Below are 14,215 nucleotides of genomic sequence, written 5' to 3'. Positions count from 1 at the left end.
CTTCAGAGCGTAGTTTTGTGAGGTTTAAATAAAAAACTTCTCTTTTATTAATACATCTTGCTGATATTGACATGTCTTTCCTTTTAAGGATGAATAGAAGAAAATTCAGTGCTGTAAAATGTTTAGCTCAGCATCACTGGGCTATTGCATCTCGTACAAAGTGTGCAAAAGGATGCAGACCATGCTTGAAAGTATTTAAAAAAAAATAGTATTTTTTCTCCAAATCCTGAACCAGTGTGACTGAGTGACAGACTTGTCTGGTTGAGTCCAAGTCCCCACCTGACACGTATTTACTAGCACACCAAAAATGGGCAAAGTATTCACGTGAAGCTACAGAGTGAACCTGTCTGGTATGCCAGGATTTTGAGGCCATTTCTTTTTCAGTAATAGCGAGGTTAAACTGTAAATGTGTAATCCAGCAATGGAGCATGCAGGCATGCCCAGCCTGCAGTCAGACAGACCAGCCTTTCTTCCCACCGGTCAAAGGTTTCACAGTTGCACGAGAGGCAGGTGAAACAATAATTAACGTTGAACAAAGGATGCGAGTGTGCACACAGTGAGGAAAAGTGTAGAGCTGGTAAATGGGTGCAGCAGGAACCTCCACTGGGTTTTTGTTCACACCAGCAGAGAATTTAATTACTAAGAAATCCCTTTCCATTCAGCCTGAGAAGTAGTTTAAAAGCATCCAGTAGTCAAATATCTGCTGCTGCAGTTAAAATTTCTGTCTACTGAGATGACACAGCTTCCCTGGCTCCTGAAATGATCCTTAAAACGCCAGCATGGCAACTAAAATAGTCTTCCCGGCTTGATGCTTCACTGCTATTAACACAAGTGCAAGGAAATTGTAACTCAGTAGTATCTGAGTTCCATACATAAGGAAATACACACAACAGACAGCAGCTCAGTGTCCATGCTCATTTTGGATTCACCGTCCTTAAAGTGCTGCTGTCCTGAAGGAATTCTATTTTTTTTCTAATCTACTTGCTTTCCTCTGTTGCATATAACAATAGAAGCAGCAGAAGACAAAAATCAAACCTTAGTTGAGAACAAGGGAGTGACCAGAGAGGGATTAAAGCACTGAACAACAAAGCCTTTTGTCTCAAAATACTTCTGCTTTGTCTTCTGACTCACCAGAGTGTCTGCTTCAAACTAATGTTTTTTCTAAAAATGCAAATGGAAGGGAAAATTTATTTAACTTTTAGGTTCTGACACTATTTTAATTAGTTAAATTTTAATTTGCTAACCAAAATAAAATCTACAGCAACCAGACGCAATTACAGTACAATTCACACTGAGCTGTGATTGACTGTGCTGCCAGTAAACAAACCAACTAGCTTAATGGACCAGTTGCAATTAGATTAACAAAGTTTGCTGGAGCCCAGCTCATGAGCTGCAATAAACCACAAAGGAAGTAAATGGCAATTCTGGGCCAACTGGTTGCAATTTATTGCTGTCAAGGAGGCTGATGGAAGAAATGCCAATTTACAGGGACTGGGTCAGAGAGCAACCTATATATATATCTATATATGTATATATAATTACCCATCAACATAATCCACATTGAAGTCCAGGGTCTCATATCTTCCAGCAATTGTCTTCCCATAAATCTCTATTAAATTCCCTGTTTAAAAGGAAATGAAAATTGAAGGGAGTCTGTTGACAGCAGAGAATTTGTTTGCCAGGTTTTTTTGAGGTAAACTAAAGAAATTCTTGGTCTTTGCAAATTTTGCCGAGAGGTGCCCAACTGGCTGCACTGATGGCTGCTCTCAGCTTCTACCATAGTTCAAGGTGACGTTGCACTTAATTCACTTTTCCTAAAACAAACATCCTTACTTCCCATAGAAAAGTCCACTCCTGACTTTTTAGCAGGTGTCTAGTATTTGTACTCAGAAGATATTTTCCTCAACTCTTTTTTTTTTTTAAAACCCCACATTCTAATCAAATTCCACTGTAGAACCTCACGAGGCAACCAAAATGACATAATTTGTACACTAAACAGGGTCAAGGTCAAGTAAAGAAGGACCTCAGCATATATATTGCCAGTTGAATCACTTCCAACTTTCCCTTGACCACACTGGGTGACAAGCCTGGTTCAATTGCTTGCCCAGAGGTGTCTTAAATCATTTGAGGCATCCCATCCTATTCTCCCACTGTGAATCCAGAAGGAGATGAGTTTTCCTGGTTCTGGGTCATATCTGCCTGCTCCAGGACATCTCAAATAGCACCAGACACTTAGTGTTACTCTCATGTTCTTCACTGGCTACACTGGGAGGTCAAACAGCCATGTAACACACAGGAATGTCCATACAGACACTCTAAAGCAAGGCATGAGATTCTGGAGCTGAGTTGTATCTGAAAATAATGGGAAATGAGGTGGACATAGATTTAGGAGTTTCTACATGGTCTAATCATCCCGGTAGCACTCTGCATTCCTGAGACCAAAGCATTTTGATTAATCTTGACTTTGGAACTCAACGTTTCAATTTTCTCTAAAGAAGCCTGGGAAGAAAAAAAACACCAAAATCTTCCATGCGCCAGTTAACTGCTCAGACGGAAAACAGTGACTGTCTTCATGTGTAACTTTTAAGCCTGATTTAAACCCCCATTAACTCAAAGGTCTGTATGACATTGCAATAGCATCAACTAATAGCTAATTCTTCTTAAAAAATATTATTAAATGAATAGGATCAGCTGACTCAAGAGTCGAGCGGGATCAAACCTATCTATCTGCTGAACAACATCTCTCTACTCGAGGAGAGTTGGAATGCAGAAGTCAAGTACCAAATAACCCAGTTCACCACTCATCTTGTACCCAGAGCTGCAGACTCTCTCCCCTCCTGAAAACCCATTTCCCTGTTCAACGTGAGCTTGGACATTAAGTTCTGGAGATGCCCATTTTCACCCCCAGCAAGACAGATCCCTCGTAAGGAGGAAGACAGGATGCCACATCAAGTAATAATTAAAATGGGCTCCAGCTTAAAGAAAGGTCCTGTACCTGGGACGCCGGATGGTGGATTAATTTGGTAAACCACAGGTGTCTGCGCAGCAGAGAACTGCAAAGAGAAATTTGTGGTTAAACAGTAGTTATTTTCGCAGCAGTTCAACGAGATCTGATTACGCAAGAACTGCAAAGAGAAATTTGTGGTTAAACAGCAGTTATTTTCGCAACAGTTCAACGAGATCTGATTACGCTCTCCTCGCAACACAGTTGGCAACTGCATTTCAGAGACTCACGCTTCTTATTTGATCTTTGAAGCAGGGACCTGCTCCGAGAATGGACTAAGTATAAATATCCTCTTCTTACCCCCTTCTGCATTCAGAGCATGACCTACTGCTATTTTTACATCCTCTTTTCTGCTCATATCATCCACTTTGGCTTGAGTCAATTCTAGAAGATACAGTTTAATGCACTGCATTAAAATTTCTTAAACGATGCTTTCTCTGAAGTTGAGATCTCCATTTTATCTTGCATTATGGCACATCCACTTTGGCTTGAGTCAATTCTAGAAGATAGAGTTTAATGCACTGTATTAAAATTTCTTAAACGATGGTTTCTCTGAAGTTGAGACCTCCATTTTATCTTGCATTATGGCACCATTTTTCTTCCTAATAGTATACTCTTCAAAACTGTTCCTACTTCACAGAAGTGAAATATTTCAGCTAGTCTTCAGTATACTCTTCAAAACTGTTCCTACTTCACAGAGGTGAAATATTTCAGCTAGTCTTCAGCAAGTTTCTTGGGTACCCTAAAGCAACATATCAAACAAAATTATTGTTTTGCCCTATCCTAATGCAGTGTAATAAACCAGAGGTGGGTACCCTAAAGCAACATATCAAACAAAATGAATTGTTTTGCCGTATCCTAATGCAGTGTAATAAACCAGAGATGTCTTTGGGAAAGCATTACCTTGACCTCTGAGGGAAAAGCAAGGAAACACTGTAAATCTGCTATGAGGTGCTATTTTTTACTTCAGCAGAGCTCAAGAAGGAGCAGAGAGATTGTGCTTCGGAAAAGCAAGGAAACACTGTAAATCTGCTATGGGGTACTATTTTTGACTTCAGCACAGCCCAAGAAGGAGCAGAGAGATTGTGCTTTCAAGTAAGCCTCTCAGAGGACAGGGAACACACAGGGACCCTTGCCAAGTGGAGGAAGTTCATCATCACTCAGTCCCCATGTGTTGCCTGATCTAGTTGAGAGACTTCCCTGCCCACGGCAGGGAGGTTGGATTAGATGATCTCTAAGGTCCTTTCCAGCCTAGGCCATTCTATGATCATCCTCCCAAAGAGATACCTGACACATGCTTTGGCTGCGTTTGCAAAGCCTAGGCCATTCTATGATTCTATGATCACCCTCCCAAAGTGGCTGAGGCACCTGACACATGCTTTGGCTGCATTTGCAGTCAGTAGAGCAGCCCTTGTACCTGTTTTCTTCAGCTGCCTCTTAAATGTGAGATATTTTTTTTAACAAAATTGCTCTAGAAATCTTTTGCCTAGGTTGACACCAATCTTAGTCAAATGATGTTTTGTGTGGGAGCGCTACTTATCTGTTGAGTGGCCAAATGCACACGTGGCCCTCCACATGCTGTTAATTCTCATGGAACCAATATTTCAGTAAATGTCCCAGTCCCTCACTGGAACATGACAAACCAAACAGGGCAAATAAATGGATGGATGGGTGGCTTCAGCAGCTAAAAGGCATCTTATGTCCAAATTAAGCATTTAGATGCCAGGACCACAGGAAATAAAGTGCAAACCCTTTAAAAGTGTTTTAAAAATTCCTGCCGTGGACAAGGAGTTATCTCTAGCACTCTAGGTATTACCCAGCACTGGGTTAGCTGCATATCGTCTTGTAAAAAGCTGATACAGCTGAGACAGCATGGCATGGTGTCAGCGGGAAAGTACCTGGATAGGCAATGAAAAAGAACTGGATGTCTTGGGAAAACCCCAAGGAGAGTTACGGAAGGGAAAAGTGGGCTCTCAGATTACAGCTACATGAGTAAATAAAACAACTTGGAATAAGAGAATTATTTAGGTTGAAGAAGACCTTTAAGATCATCAAGTTGAACCATTAACTCAGCAATGCCAGAACCACCACTTAACCATGTCCCTGAGCACCACATCTACATGGCTTTTAAATATCTTCAAAGATGGACTAGATGATCTTTCGAGGTCCCTTCTAATGCCTAACATTCTATGGTGACTTCACCACTGCCCTTGGCAGCCTGTTCCAATGCCTGGCAAGCCTTTCTGTGAAGATATTTTTCCTAATATCCAACAGAAACCTCCCCTGCTACAACCTGAGGCCATTTCATCTTGTCTCATCACTTGTAACATGGGACAAGAGACTGACCTCCTCAGTTTCACCACAATCTCCTTTCAGATCGCTGTAGAGAAAAAAAAAAATGGTCTCCTCTCAGCCTCCTTCTCTTCAGGCTGAACAATCCCAGTTCTCTCAGTGGCTCCTCATCAGACTTCTTCTTCAGACCCTTCTCCAGCTTCATTGCCCTTCTCTGGACATGCTCATCTTCCCCACCTTCTTTTTGAGCCCTCACCTGCTCTAACTTACACTTACAGATGCTGCTGCCAACTGAATAAATAGCATAAAAATCATCATTTGATGAATCAAATCAAAGACACATTTACATATGCTGGGGGTTTTTTTCTGAGCTTTCGTTGAACTCCATTCCCTTTCAAAGCTCAATCTTTGCCTTCCCTTGTCCTCATGGTCATGTTAAAAACGAATGTGTGGCCACAAACTCCCTTCAGTGATGACCACTTCTGAGAAGCAAAGGCAACATCACATCACACCCTGGGCTGGAGCTGATGTGGAGAAAGCAGCCAAAAACAGTGTGAAAGCTGGAGCCGCCAGCTGACATAAGTCTTCCGAGCTGTTCAGACTTGTTGCTGCCCACAGCAGGATTTTTCAGTCTAATGCGGAGGCAAAATTAATTTTCAATACACATAGCTCCCAGGTCCCAGTCCCAAAACCAAAAAGAGACACATTGTGGTTTATTTAGCTTGGAATGTGCCTCATTAACAACATCCCCTGGTGATTTTTCATCAACTCTCTAAGCTAGCTGAACCACCCAACGACTCTTCGGTTTTAATGTGCAATTTACTGAAAACACTGGGCTTTCTTGCTCGATACTCAGAGAGAGCACAGAGGTGAGACGTGACTTCTGAACACAAGGCCTCATCCTGAAGCACACAGCCGTGGTTAAAGATTCTGCACTGACAGAGATTCTGATACCATTGTCATTAATGGGTCCCAGTGCTACCACTCCCCACAACCTCCTGAGACATCGTGCTTTGACACTGAGAGCCAAAAGGAAAATATTTGGAGGGATGGGTGGAAGTAGCAAGGTCTCAAAACTGAGTAGCAGGTATGAAACCACAGGTGAGGACTGAGCTTTCCAGATTTTGCTCATCTGAGATGTAGAGAACTGTCCTAGATCTGAAGAGATGTCTTTTCCTGGAACCCAGGGGAGGTGTTCTTGCCCGTGGTTACCTGTCAGTCCAGACTGTTAGCTGCCACCTTGCAGCTTGAGGGGTAACACCAGAAGAAGCCAGCATCGGGTCTTCTGACACAATAAGGTCTTCTGACTGCATGGTTTAACCTGGACCCAGATTCTTGATTCAGACAGACTTTTTAGGTCACGCAGTCTACCCTGTGTCAGACTGATGAGTACCTCAATGTACCAATTTTAAGGAACAGAAGGAGCATCCTTACTTCTTGTCCTGTCATGCAGTCAGACATACAAAGTACGAGAGACATTTCAATGTATTCTTTGTGATGCTGTCTGAAGTTTGACCTCCTTCAATACCTTGAATTCCTTATCATCGTTTATATACTTTCTGGGTGGTTACCTTGAAAGTACAGTTTTCTTTCTCCACCTCAGTCAGGTTGTTAATCACATGTCCTTTAAAGATCACTTCCACATAGTACAAATCTTCCCGGGGTGAAGACCTAGGTGGAAGAAGATGTGTTGTTATATTATTTTTACACAAATTGGGTTTATTCTTTAGAAAATGCCAGGTCCTTCACAGGGTCTCTATTCTTAGCAGGTCCACTGAGGCTTCAGTAGAGCAAAGCAAATCTACACTGTGAAGCCAAACTTTACATGTGTCAACCTAAACTCTAAAATTACAACTTAAAAAAACTGTGGAGGCACAGAAAGAAATTACAGTGAAGTTCAGAAGGTGATAAGACTATATCAGAACTCAGTCTAAATTGTACATTAATGCAAAACACAGACTTACTCATTAGCTGTGCTCAGACAATAATTGTTATTCATTACTATTAAAATAACCCAGGGCTGCCTAGATCTACAGGGCATCTTGATTCTGGTTTGTAAATTAATCCTGCATCCTTAATACATACAGTTTTTCAGCACAGCACTCAACAGAATTAACTCCCAGGCAAATCGTATCAGCAAGAGATGGAAGAGCCCCATTAGGATCACTTCTACAGCCTCTTGAGACCTTCCTAGTCTTCCTGTCAAACAATCTTCTTTAAAGTTATGACTGGATGGAAAACGGATCAGATTGCCCAGTAGGTGCTTGAAACCGTAGTCATTTCCTGCCGTACTCATAAACTCTATGATCTTGGAGAGGACACAAAAAAGCTGGTAAAATACCCTCCCTAAAATTTCCTTGGGAGGTCTGCATCCAAGAATTAGATGTCTACAAGCCTTTGAGGATTTGAGTCTAGTCTCCTCAAGAAGCGTCACTGACTCTCATGCTAGTTAGCTTAGGACTAGGTTGGAGCAAGAATAAATGAAACACATCTTAGGAGGTGCTCAGGCATGGCCACAGTGACAGCCACAGAAATTCCTTCAACTCACAAAATGCCTGTACAGACACTGAAAGAAATTGAGGATCTTATCAGACAACTGGCAAAGACTCACCCACACTATGGAGGTCATGGATCATACCTTGTTCTGCATCTTATGGTGTGTAAGTCAAAATATAGAGGAGAAATGTCACATGGCAACCTGGGCAGATCTGGATTCACCAGGAACACCTCCAGATGGGGCAGACTGGCTGAAGAGACACGTTCTAGCTGGTAGGATGTTGAGCCTAAGTAATCAAAGTCAACCAGAGAGCTCTGTGAAGACAGGATCACTCAAATTTAGACACACATTACAAACATTTTCAAATGTGCAACCCCAGCTTCTCCTCAGGAGCAATGCTTAGAGCCCTTAATCAGACTTTTTTAAATCATGTTTGTGTCGTTTCATATTGTTGTGGTTTAACTCCAGCCAGCAACTCAACCTCACACACCTACTCCTTCTCCCCCTCCTGGTGGGATGATGGAGAGAATGGGAAGTGTAAAATTAAGAAAACTCATGTGTTAACATGAAAACAATTTATTAATTTAAAAGAAATAAATAATAAATTATAGGGGAAATAGAGGAAAATAAAACAAAACAATAACAAACAAATAAACAACCAACAAAGAGAGTGGAAACTAAAACCCAGGACAGACAAGTGATGCAAACAAAAATTGCTTATCACCAGCCAGCCAACATCTAGACAGTCCCTGAGCAGCAGCCTCACCAACAACCTCCTCCCTAGTTCTATTGCTGAGCACGTCATCATACGTTGCGGAATATTCCATTGGTCAGATGGGGTCAGATGTCCCCTCTGTGTGTACTACCAACTACTTGGGTACCCCCAGCCCACTGGCTAGGTGGGGCTGGGTGAGGAGCAGAAAAGGCCCTGGCTCAGCCATAATGAAAACATTTTTTGTGCTATCAACACTATTTTCAGCACACATCCAAAACCAGCCCCATGCAAGCTACTGTGAAGAAATCAAACTCTATTCCAGTCAAAACCAGTAGACACATTAATACACAGTTCATCCTGCCATGTAGCTGTATTTTTTTTCCTAGAATACAGAATTTAGTCTCTCCTACATGTATCCTACTGCAGAGTATGACAGTTACCGGGAGTTTGAATCGCCTCAGCCATCTACACTGGGAAAACCTATGCCCATAGATATTTAAAGCACTTGCAAAATCAGTATCATTTGACATGGTCTTTGCAGTTGCTGGTGTCTTGCATAGTTTTGCTGACAGGACCTTAAGTTGGCCTGTTCTGTAAGGTGGATCTCTTCATCCCCTGTCTTTAGACTGAACTGTCTGATCAAGGTCTTTTAATAATCAGAAAGTCAAGTTTTATTTTAACACGAGCTAGAGTGCTTAACGTTTGCAGCATGATCAAATACAATTAGAAATTGTATAACAATACTACCTTTACTCATGACCTTCACAGGTGGTTCCCAGCCCACAGACTCACTTTAAAGGACACAATTGATTTCTTAATTTGCAGCAAACCGCACATTTCCTCCTTCTCCCCACGCCTATCTGTCTGTTTCCTCCCACCACAAAAAAAAAAAAAAAAAAAAAAAAGGAATCTGTCTCTGCCTGCCACAAAGTGCTGTTGGGCAAACCTCTCCCTTGAAGACTCAAGCTCCTTTTCTTCCCTCCATTCCACCATCTCTACAGGAATGCACAATATTCAGACATGAAAGACTGATATTGTTCATCCTAGTTATAAATTAGATTGTCAGAACTTGAGCAGCTACACCAAACATGCGACTGGCCCAGAAACGAGCTGTCTTCCCAATAGATCAATATTCAGCACTGGAAAATCAAGCCTAGCCTTTTACAGCTGTTCTGGGGCCCAAATGGCCATGACATATCAATTTCTGTGGATTTTTTACTCAGATCTCAAGTTTATCATCATTATTTTTTAAGTATTAGCATCACAGGACCTGTGAACAGAGGAGATTTTCATCTTTTCTTGCAAGAAGCGTATCAGGGAAATTTCTACCCCTACGTCTACAAAAATATGGCACAATTATTTAGGATGGAAAAGACCTTTAAGTCCAGCCACTAACCCAGCACTGTCAGGGCCAGCACTAAACCATGTTCCTGAGCACCACATCTACACAGCTTTTAAATACCTCTGAGGATGATGACTCAAATCTGATTTCTCTTATTTAGAAAGAACTTAAAAACAAGAAACCATCAGCAATAGCTTTTGAAACAATAACTCCAAGTGAATTTCATGTTCTGGGTGCCACAACCCACGTATTTGTTCCTTCAGGTTTGTCACTCCAAAAAACTTCAGAAGAAACCTGATTCTCTTCTACTTTGACAGACACTTTATAAGAGTTTAAAACTCACCATCCAGGGTAATAGTAATCCATGTTCCTCCAGCAACACTGCCCTCTCGGGGTTTAATGAGCAATCCCGTGGTTGTCACTGCAAAAACAACCCAGCTCCATCAGGCTGAAGTGTAATGTAAGCAGCTAAAAAACCTCATTCAAGACAAAACATAGCAGTCAGAGCTGTCCTCCCACCATCCCACCCTTCATCTCACATCTTCTCAGGCATCCAAATTAGCTCTATTGCTCATCCTCTTCTCTTCGACTTTCTCTGCTGTGTAGCAGTCCTGCTTCCCCTCTGAGAGGTTTTGATGCCTTGAGGATTTGATGATTTAAGCTACAGTCCAAGCCTCCTGTCCTCCTCAAAAATTAGAGGCAATAAACCTCATGTTTATTCCTCCAGCTCTTCAAGAAATGTATTTGTTGACTTCCGTACACTCTCCCAAACTTAGTGCTGCCTGCAAAATATATATGCCTCTAGTTCCAAGACAGCTTGTCCAGCTCTTTCTTATCAAAGTCCTCAGGAAAGAAACACAGTCCTGGAAAGAAATTATTTCTTCATGAAATTAAGGGACCTGTAACTTGCTGTACAACACCTGTCATATAGGAAATATATTCTTAATATTATTTAGGATTTATGTTGGGGATCCTCATCCTCTGAAGCTAGCAGAGATAAACAAGTGCCTGACTTCTTTTTTTTGTATCTAAACAACAGAATTTTCCAGAATTCTTTTTACAGTGATAGCTTCTTTCCTGTTTAGCATTTGAGGAGATTTTCAGCTTCTTAGCTGCATGTGAATACAATCTCATCAAATACCAGCATTGATCGCTGAAGCCAAATATTGGACATACTTTCATCATGAACCCTCAATATCAACATGCAGGCAGTGACATGACTATCATTAAGTGAATGAAAACCAACAGGCATGAAATGAACCCAGGCAGAACAGAGAAAATAAAAAATGAGTCCAGAAATCTCCACTGGCTTTGGGAACAATGCCATGAAAAGCCACTGGTAAGGGTGGGCAATGTTCAGTGCACTGCAGTTAATCCTAGAATGGTCTAGGCTGGAAGGGACCTTAGAGATCATCTAATCCAACCTCCCTGTCATGGGCAGGGACGTCTCTCAACTAGATCAGGCTACTCAAGGCTCCATCCAACCTGGCCTTGAACACCTCCAGGGAGGGGACAGCCACAATGTCCCTGGACAATTTATTCAGGAGTCTTGCCGCCCTCATACTGAAGAATTGCTTCCTAAAATCCAGTCTAAATCTATTCTCCTTCAACTTAAACCCATTTCCTCTTGTCCTATCACTGGACACTCTTGTAAAAAGTCACTCCCCAGCCTTCCTGTAGGTTCCCTTCAGGTATTGGAAGGCCGCTATTAGGTCCCCCCATAGTCTTCTCTTTTCAAGACTGAACAATCCCAGCTCCTGCAGCCTGTCCTCGTAGCAGAGCTGCTCCAGCCCCTGGATCATCCTTGTGGCCTCCTCTGAACACGCTCCAACAGATCCACGTCCCTCTTATGGTGGGGACACCAGAACTGGACGCAATATTCAAGGTGAGGTCTCACAAGAGCAGAGTAAAGGGAGAGAATCACCTCTCTTGACCTGCTGACCACGCTTCTCTTGATACATCCCAGGACAGGGTTGGCCTTCTGGGCTGCATGAGCGCCCTGCCGGCTCAGGTTGAGCTTCTCATCTATCAACACCCCCAAGTCCTTCTCTTCAGGGCTACTCTCAACCCACTCTGTGCCCTGTTTGTATTTGTGCCTGGGACTGGCCCAACCCAGGTGCAGGACCTTGCATTTTGACTTGTTGAAGCTCATGCAGTTTGCACTGGCCCATTTCTCAAGCCTGTCAAGGTCCCTCTGGATGGCATCTCTGCCCTCAGGTGAGTCCACGGCACCACACAGCTTGGTGTCGTCAGCAAACTTACTGAGGGTGCACTCAGTGCAGTCGTCCATGTCGCTGACAATACCCCATAACATTCAAAATCATTTAGAGTTGTTTGTCCATGTCTCTCATTCACAACTGGTCTGTATTCAGTCCAGTAGCAGTGGGTTTTGCTGATGCTGCATAGCCAGTGTGGCTGGAGACACCATCTCTCTATCACCCACCTGCAAAGAGCATCAGCTCAGCACTCAGAAAGGATGGTCTCCAAAAGTTCATCTTAGTTTTTTGGATGGAAATTTCACAAAAGACTCGCTCCCAGGGATCATGGCTTGAGGCCTTAACACCTTCCTGTTACTTTAAAAAAAAATAGCAAAAAAAAAAAAAATTAATTTTATTCTTTCTTCACACTGCAGACCTGTGGGAGCAATGGTCGGTGTTACAGCAGATGTGTTATAGCAACGTGGAATCACCAAGAAAACACGGATTCCTCTCTCACATGAAGGATCAATATATTGCAAACCATACACTTTTTTCCTCCCACCCAACAGACCTGCACAGAACACACAGCCCTCTCCGAGCAGGTGAGTTTTCAGCCACGGTCAGGTGGAGCTTTCCCCATTGGGGCCATGTTTCATAAGGCTAAGAGATAGTCATAGGTTAATTAGTGAAATTGAATTACAGAATTTCAAGCCAACTGTGTTAAACTCTCCTCACTCTGTGCTGCTTTGTGCAAAATTGTTGCACTTGTTACATTAAACTAAATCATGCCACAGTCATGCTCTGAAATCAAGTGACTTGACTTATGCTCCTAATCTTCTCTAGCCTTCCACAACGAGCTCCAAACAGGGAATGTCCTGTGCTGGCTCCTGCAGGTATCCTTAGGTATTCCTTGGAAGAGCACACGTAGATTTGATTGCAGCAGTGCTGGGAATTGTTCTAAGAATATAAACTTTTGAGTCTCATTAGCCTGGGAAGTTTCTTAGTCTTACTTGCTATCATAGCCAGGCGTATCACACATTCCCATTATAAAGTCTGTGACAGAAACTGTTACAACATCTAAAAGTACAGATTATCAAGTTTACTGCCTTCACCATGAGTTTTGTACTAGCATGGGTCAGTTATTTAAGCCACATTTTAAATAAGCAGGAACCTCTAATTCTCACCACTTAGCACAGAGTCTGGGACACCCTTAAGCCAGAAGAGCCCTCGGTTGTTAAAACAGCTCAGGCTGCAAAAGCCCCAGGTGTAAAAATAAAATCAAACAGAAATGAGATAATTCAGGATTTTTGATTGTTCTAAGGGCAGGGTCTAAAGGGTGAAAATCACAACCACCATGTGAGGTGCTGTGTGATCAGTAATTCTCAAAGGGAGAATCCATGTTGCCTCCCTGCCAAGAAGAACAAAATGATGCAGAAGCAGCCTTTCGCAGCCCTGCTCCACCAATCAGTTTTTGGAAAAAAAAAAGGGCAAGAACAGATCTCGGCCTTCTTAAGGCCCAGTTCCTCTCCAGAATGACGCCACCAAGAGCTCATGTGCTGTTCCATAAAGTGGTCTTCCTCCATTCACTACATACACTATATACTACATACTCCATTCACTACATACATTGAAGCCTTCTGCATTGGTGAGCGCCTGTCAGGCCACCTGAGGAAGCCCAAACAATTGTCCATGGCAGTCTCGGCTTTACTGGCTTCTGTAAATGTTGGAAAGACCCATCAAAACAAAGCTAATTGAATTGATTCACAGCTACATCAAAGAAAACCCTATTCAAATGAAAAAAAATAAAGGGCTCATTCTTTGTTTGCTATTGCTACAGTGGTTCAGAATACCTGATGCTTTTAAGTCATTTTAAAAGGTCTTAGATGTGGAGAAGCGATCTGTGGTATGTAGGCACAAAGTGCTCTTGAACACAATTAGAAGATATGGTCAACTTGTGTCCAAGGGTGCTACTGGATGTTGTTGGGGCCCTGCATATTCCTTATACAGAGAGGAAAGTGAAGGGAAGGGAATTTGCTTCTCTACTCCTGTTTCTTTCTGTCTGGCCTTTGCCAGTTAATGCAGTAAGGAGTTTCAAAGCGGTTGGTGAAAGGTTGGAGAAGCAGCATTCTACATGCCCTTGGGAACATCCAATGATCTGGTAATTGGG

Source organism: Apaloderma vittatum, unplaced genomic scaffold (genome assembly GCF_000703405.1).
Source record: "Apaloderma vittatum isolate BGI_N311 unplaced genomic scaffold, ASM70340v1 scaffold3586, whole genome shotgun sequence".
Taxonomy (NCBI): domain Eukaryota; kingdom Metazoa; phylum Chordata; class Aves; order Trogoniformes; family Trogonidae; genus Apaloderma; species Apaloderma vittatum.
Note: the sequence above shows the minus strand (reverse complement) of the source record.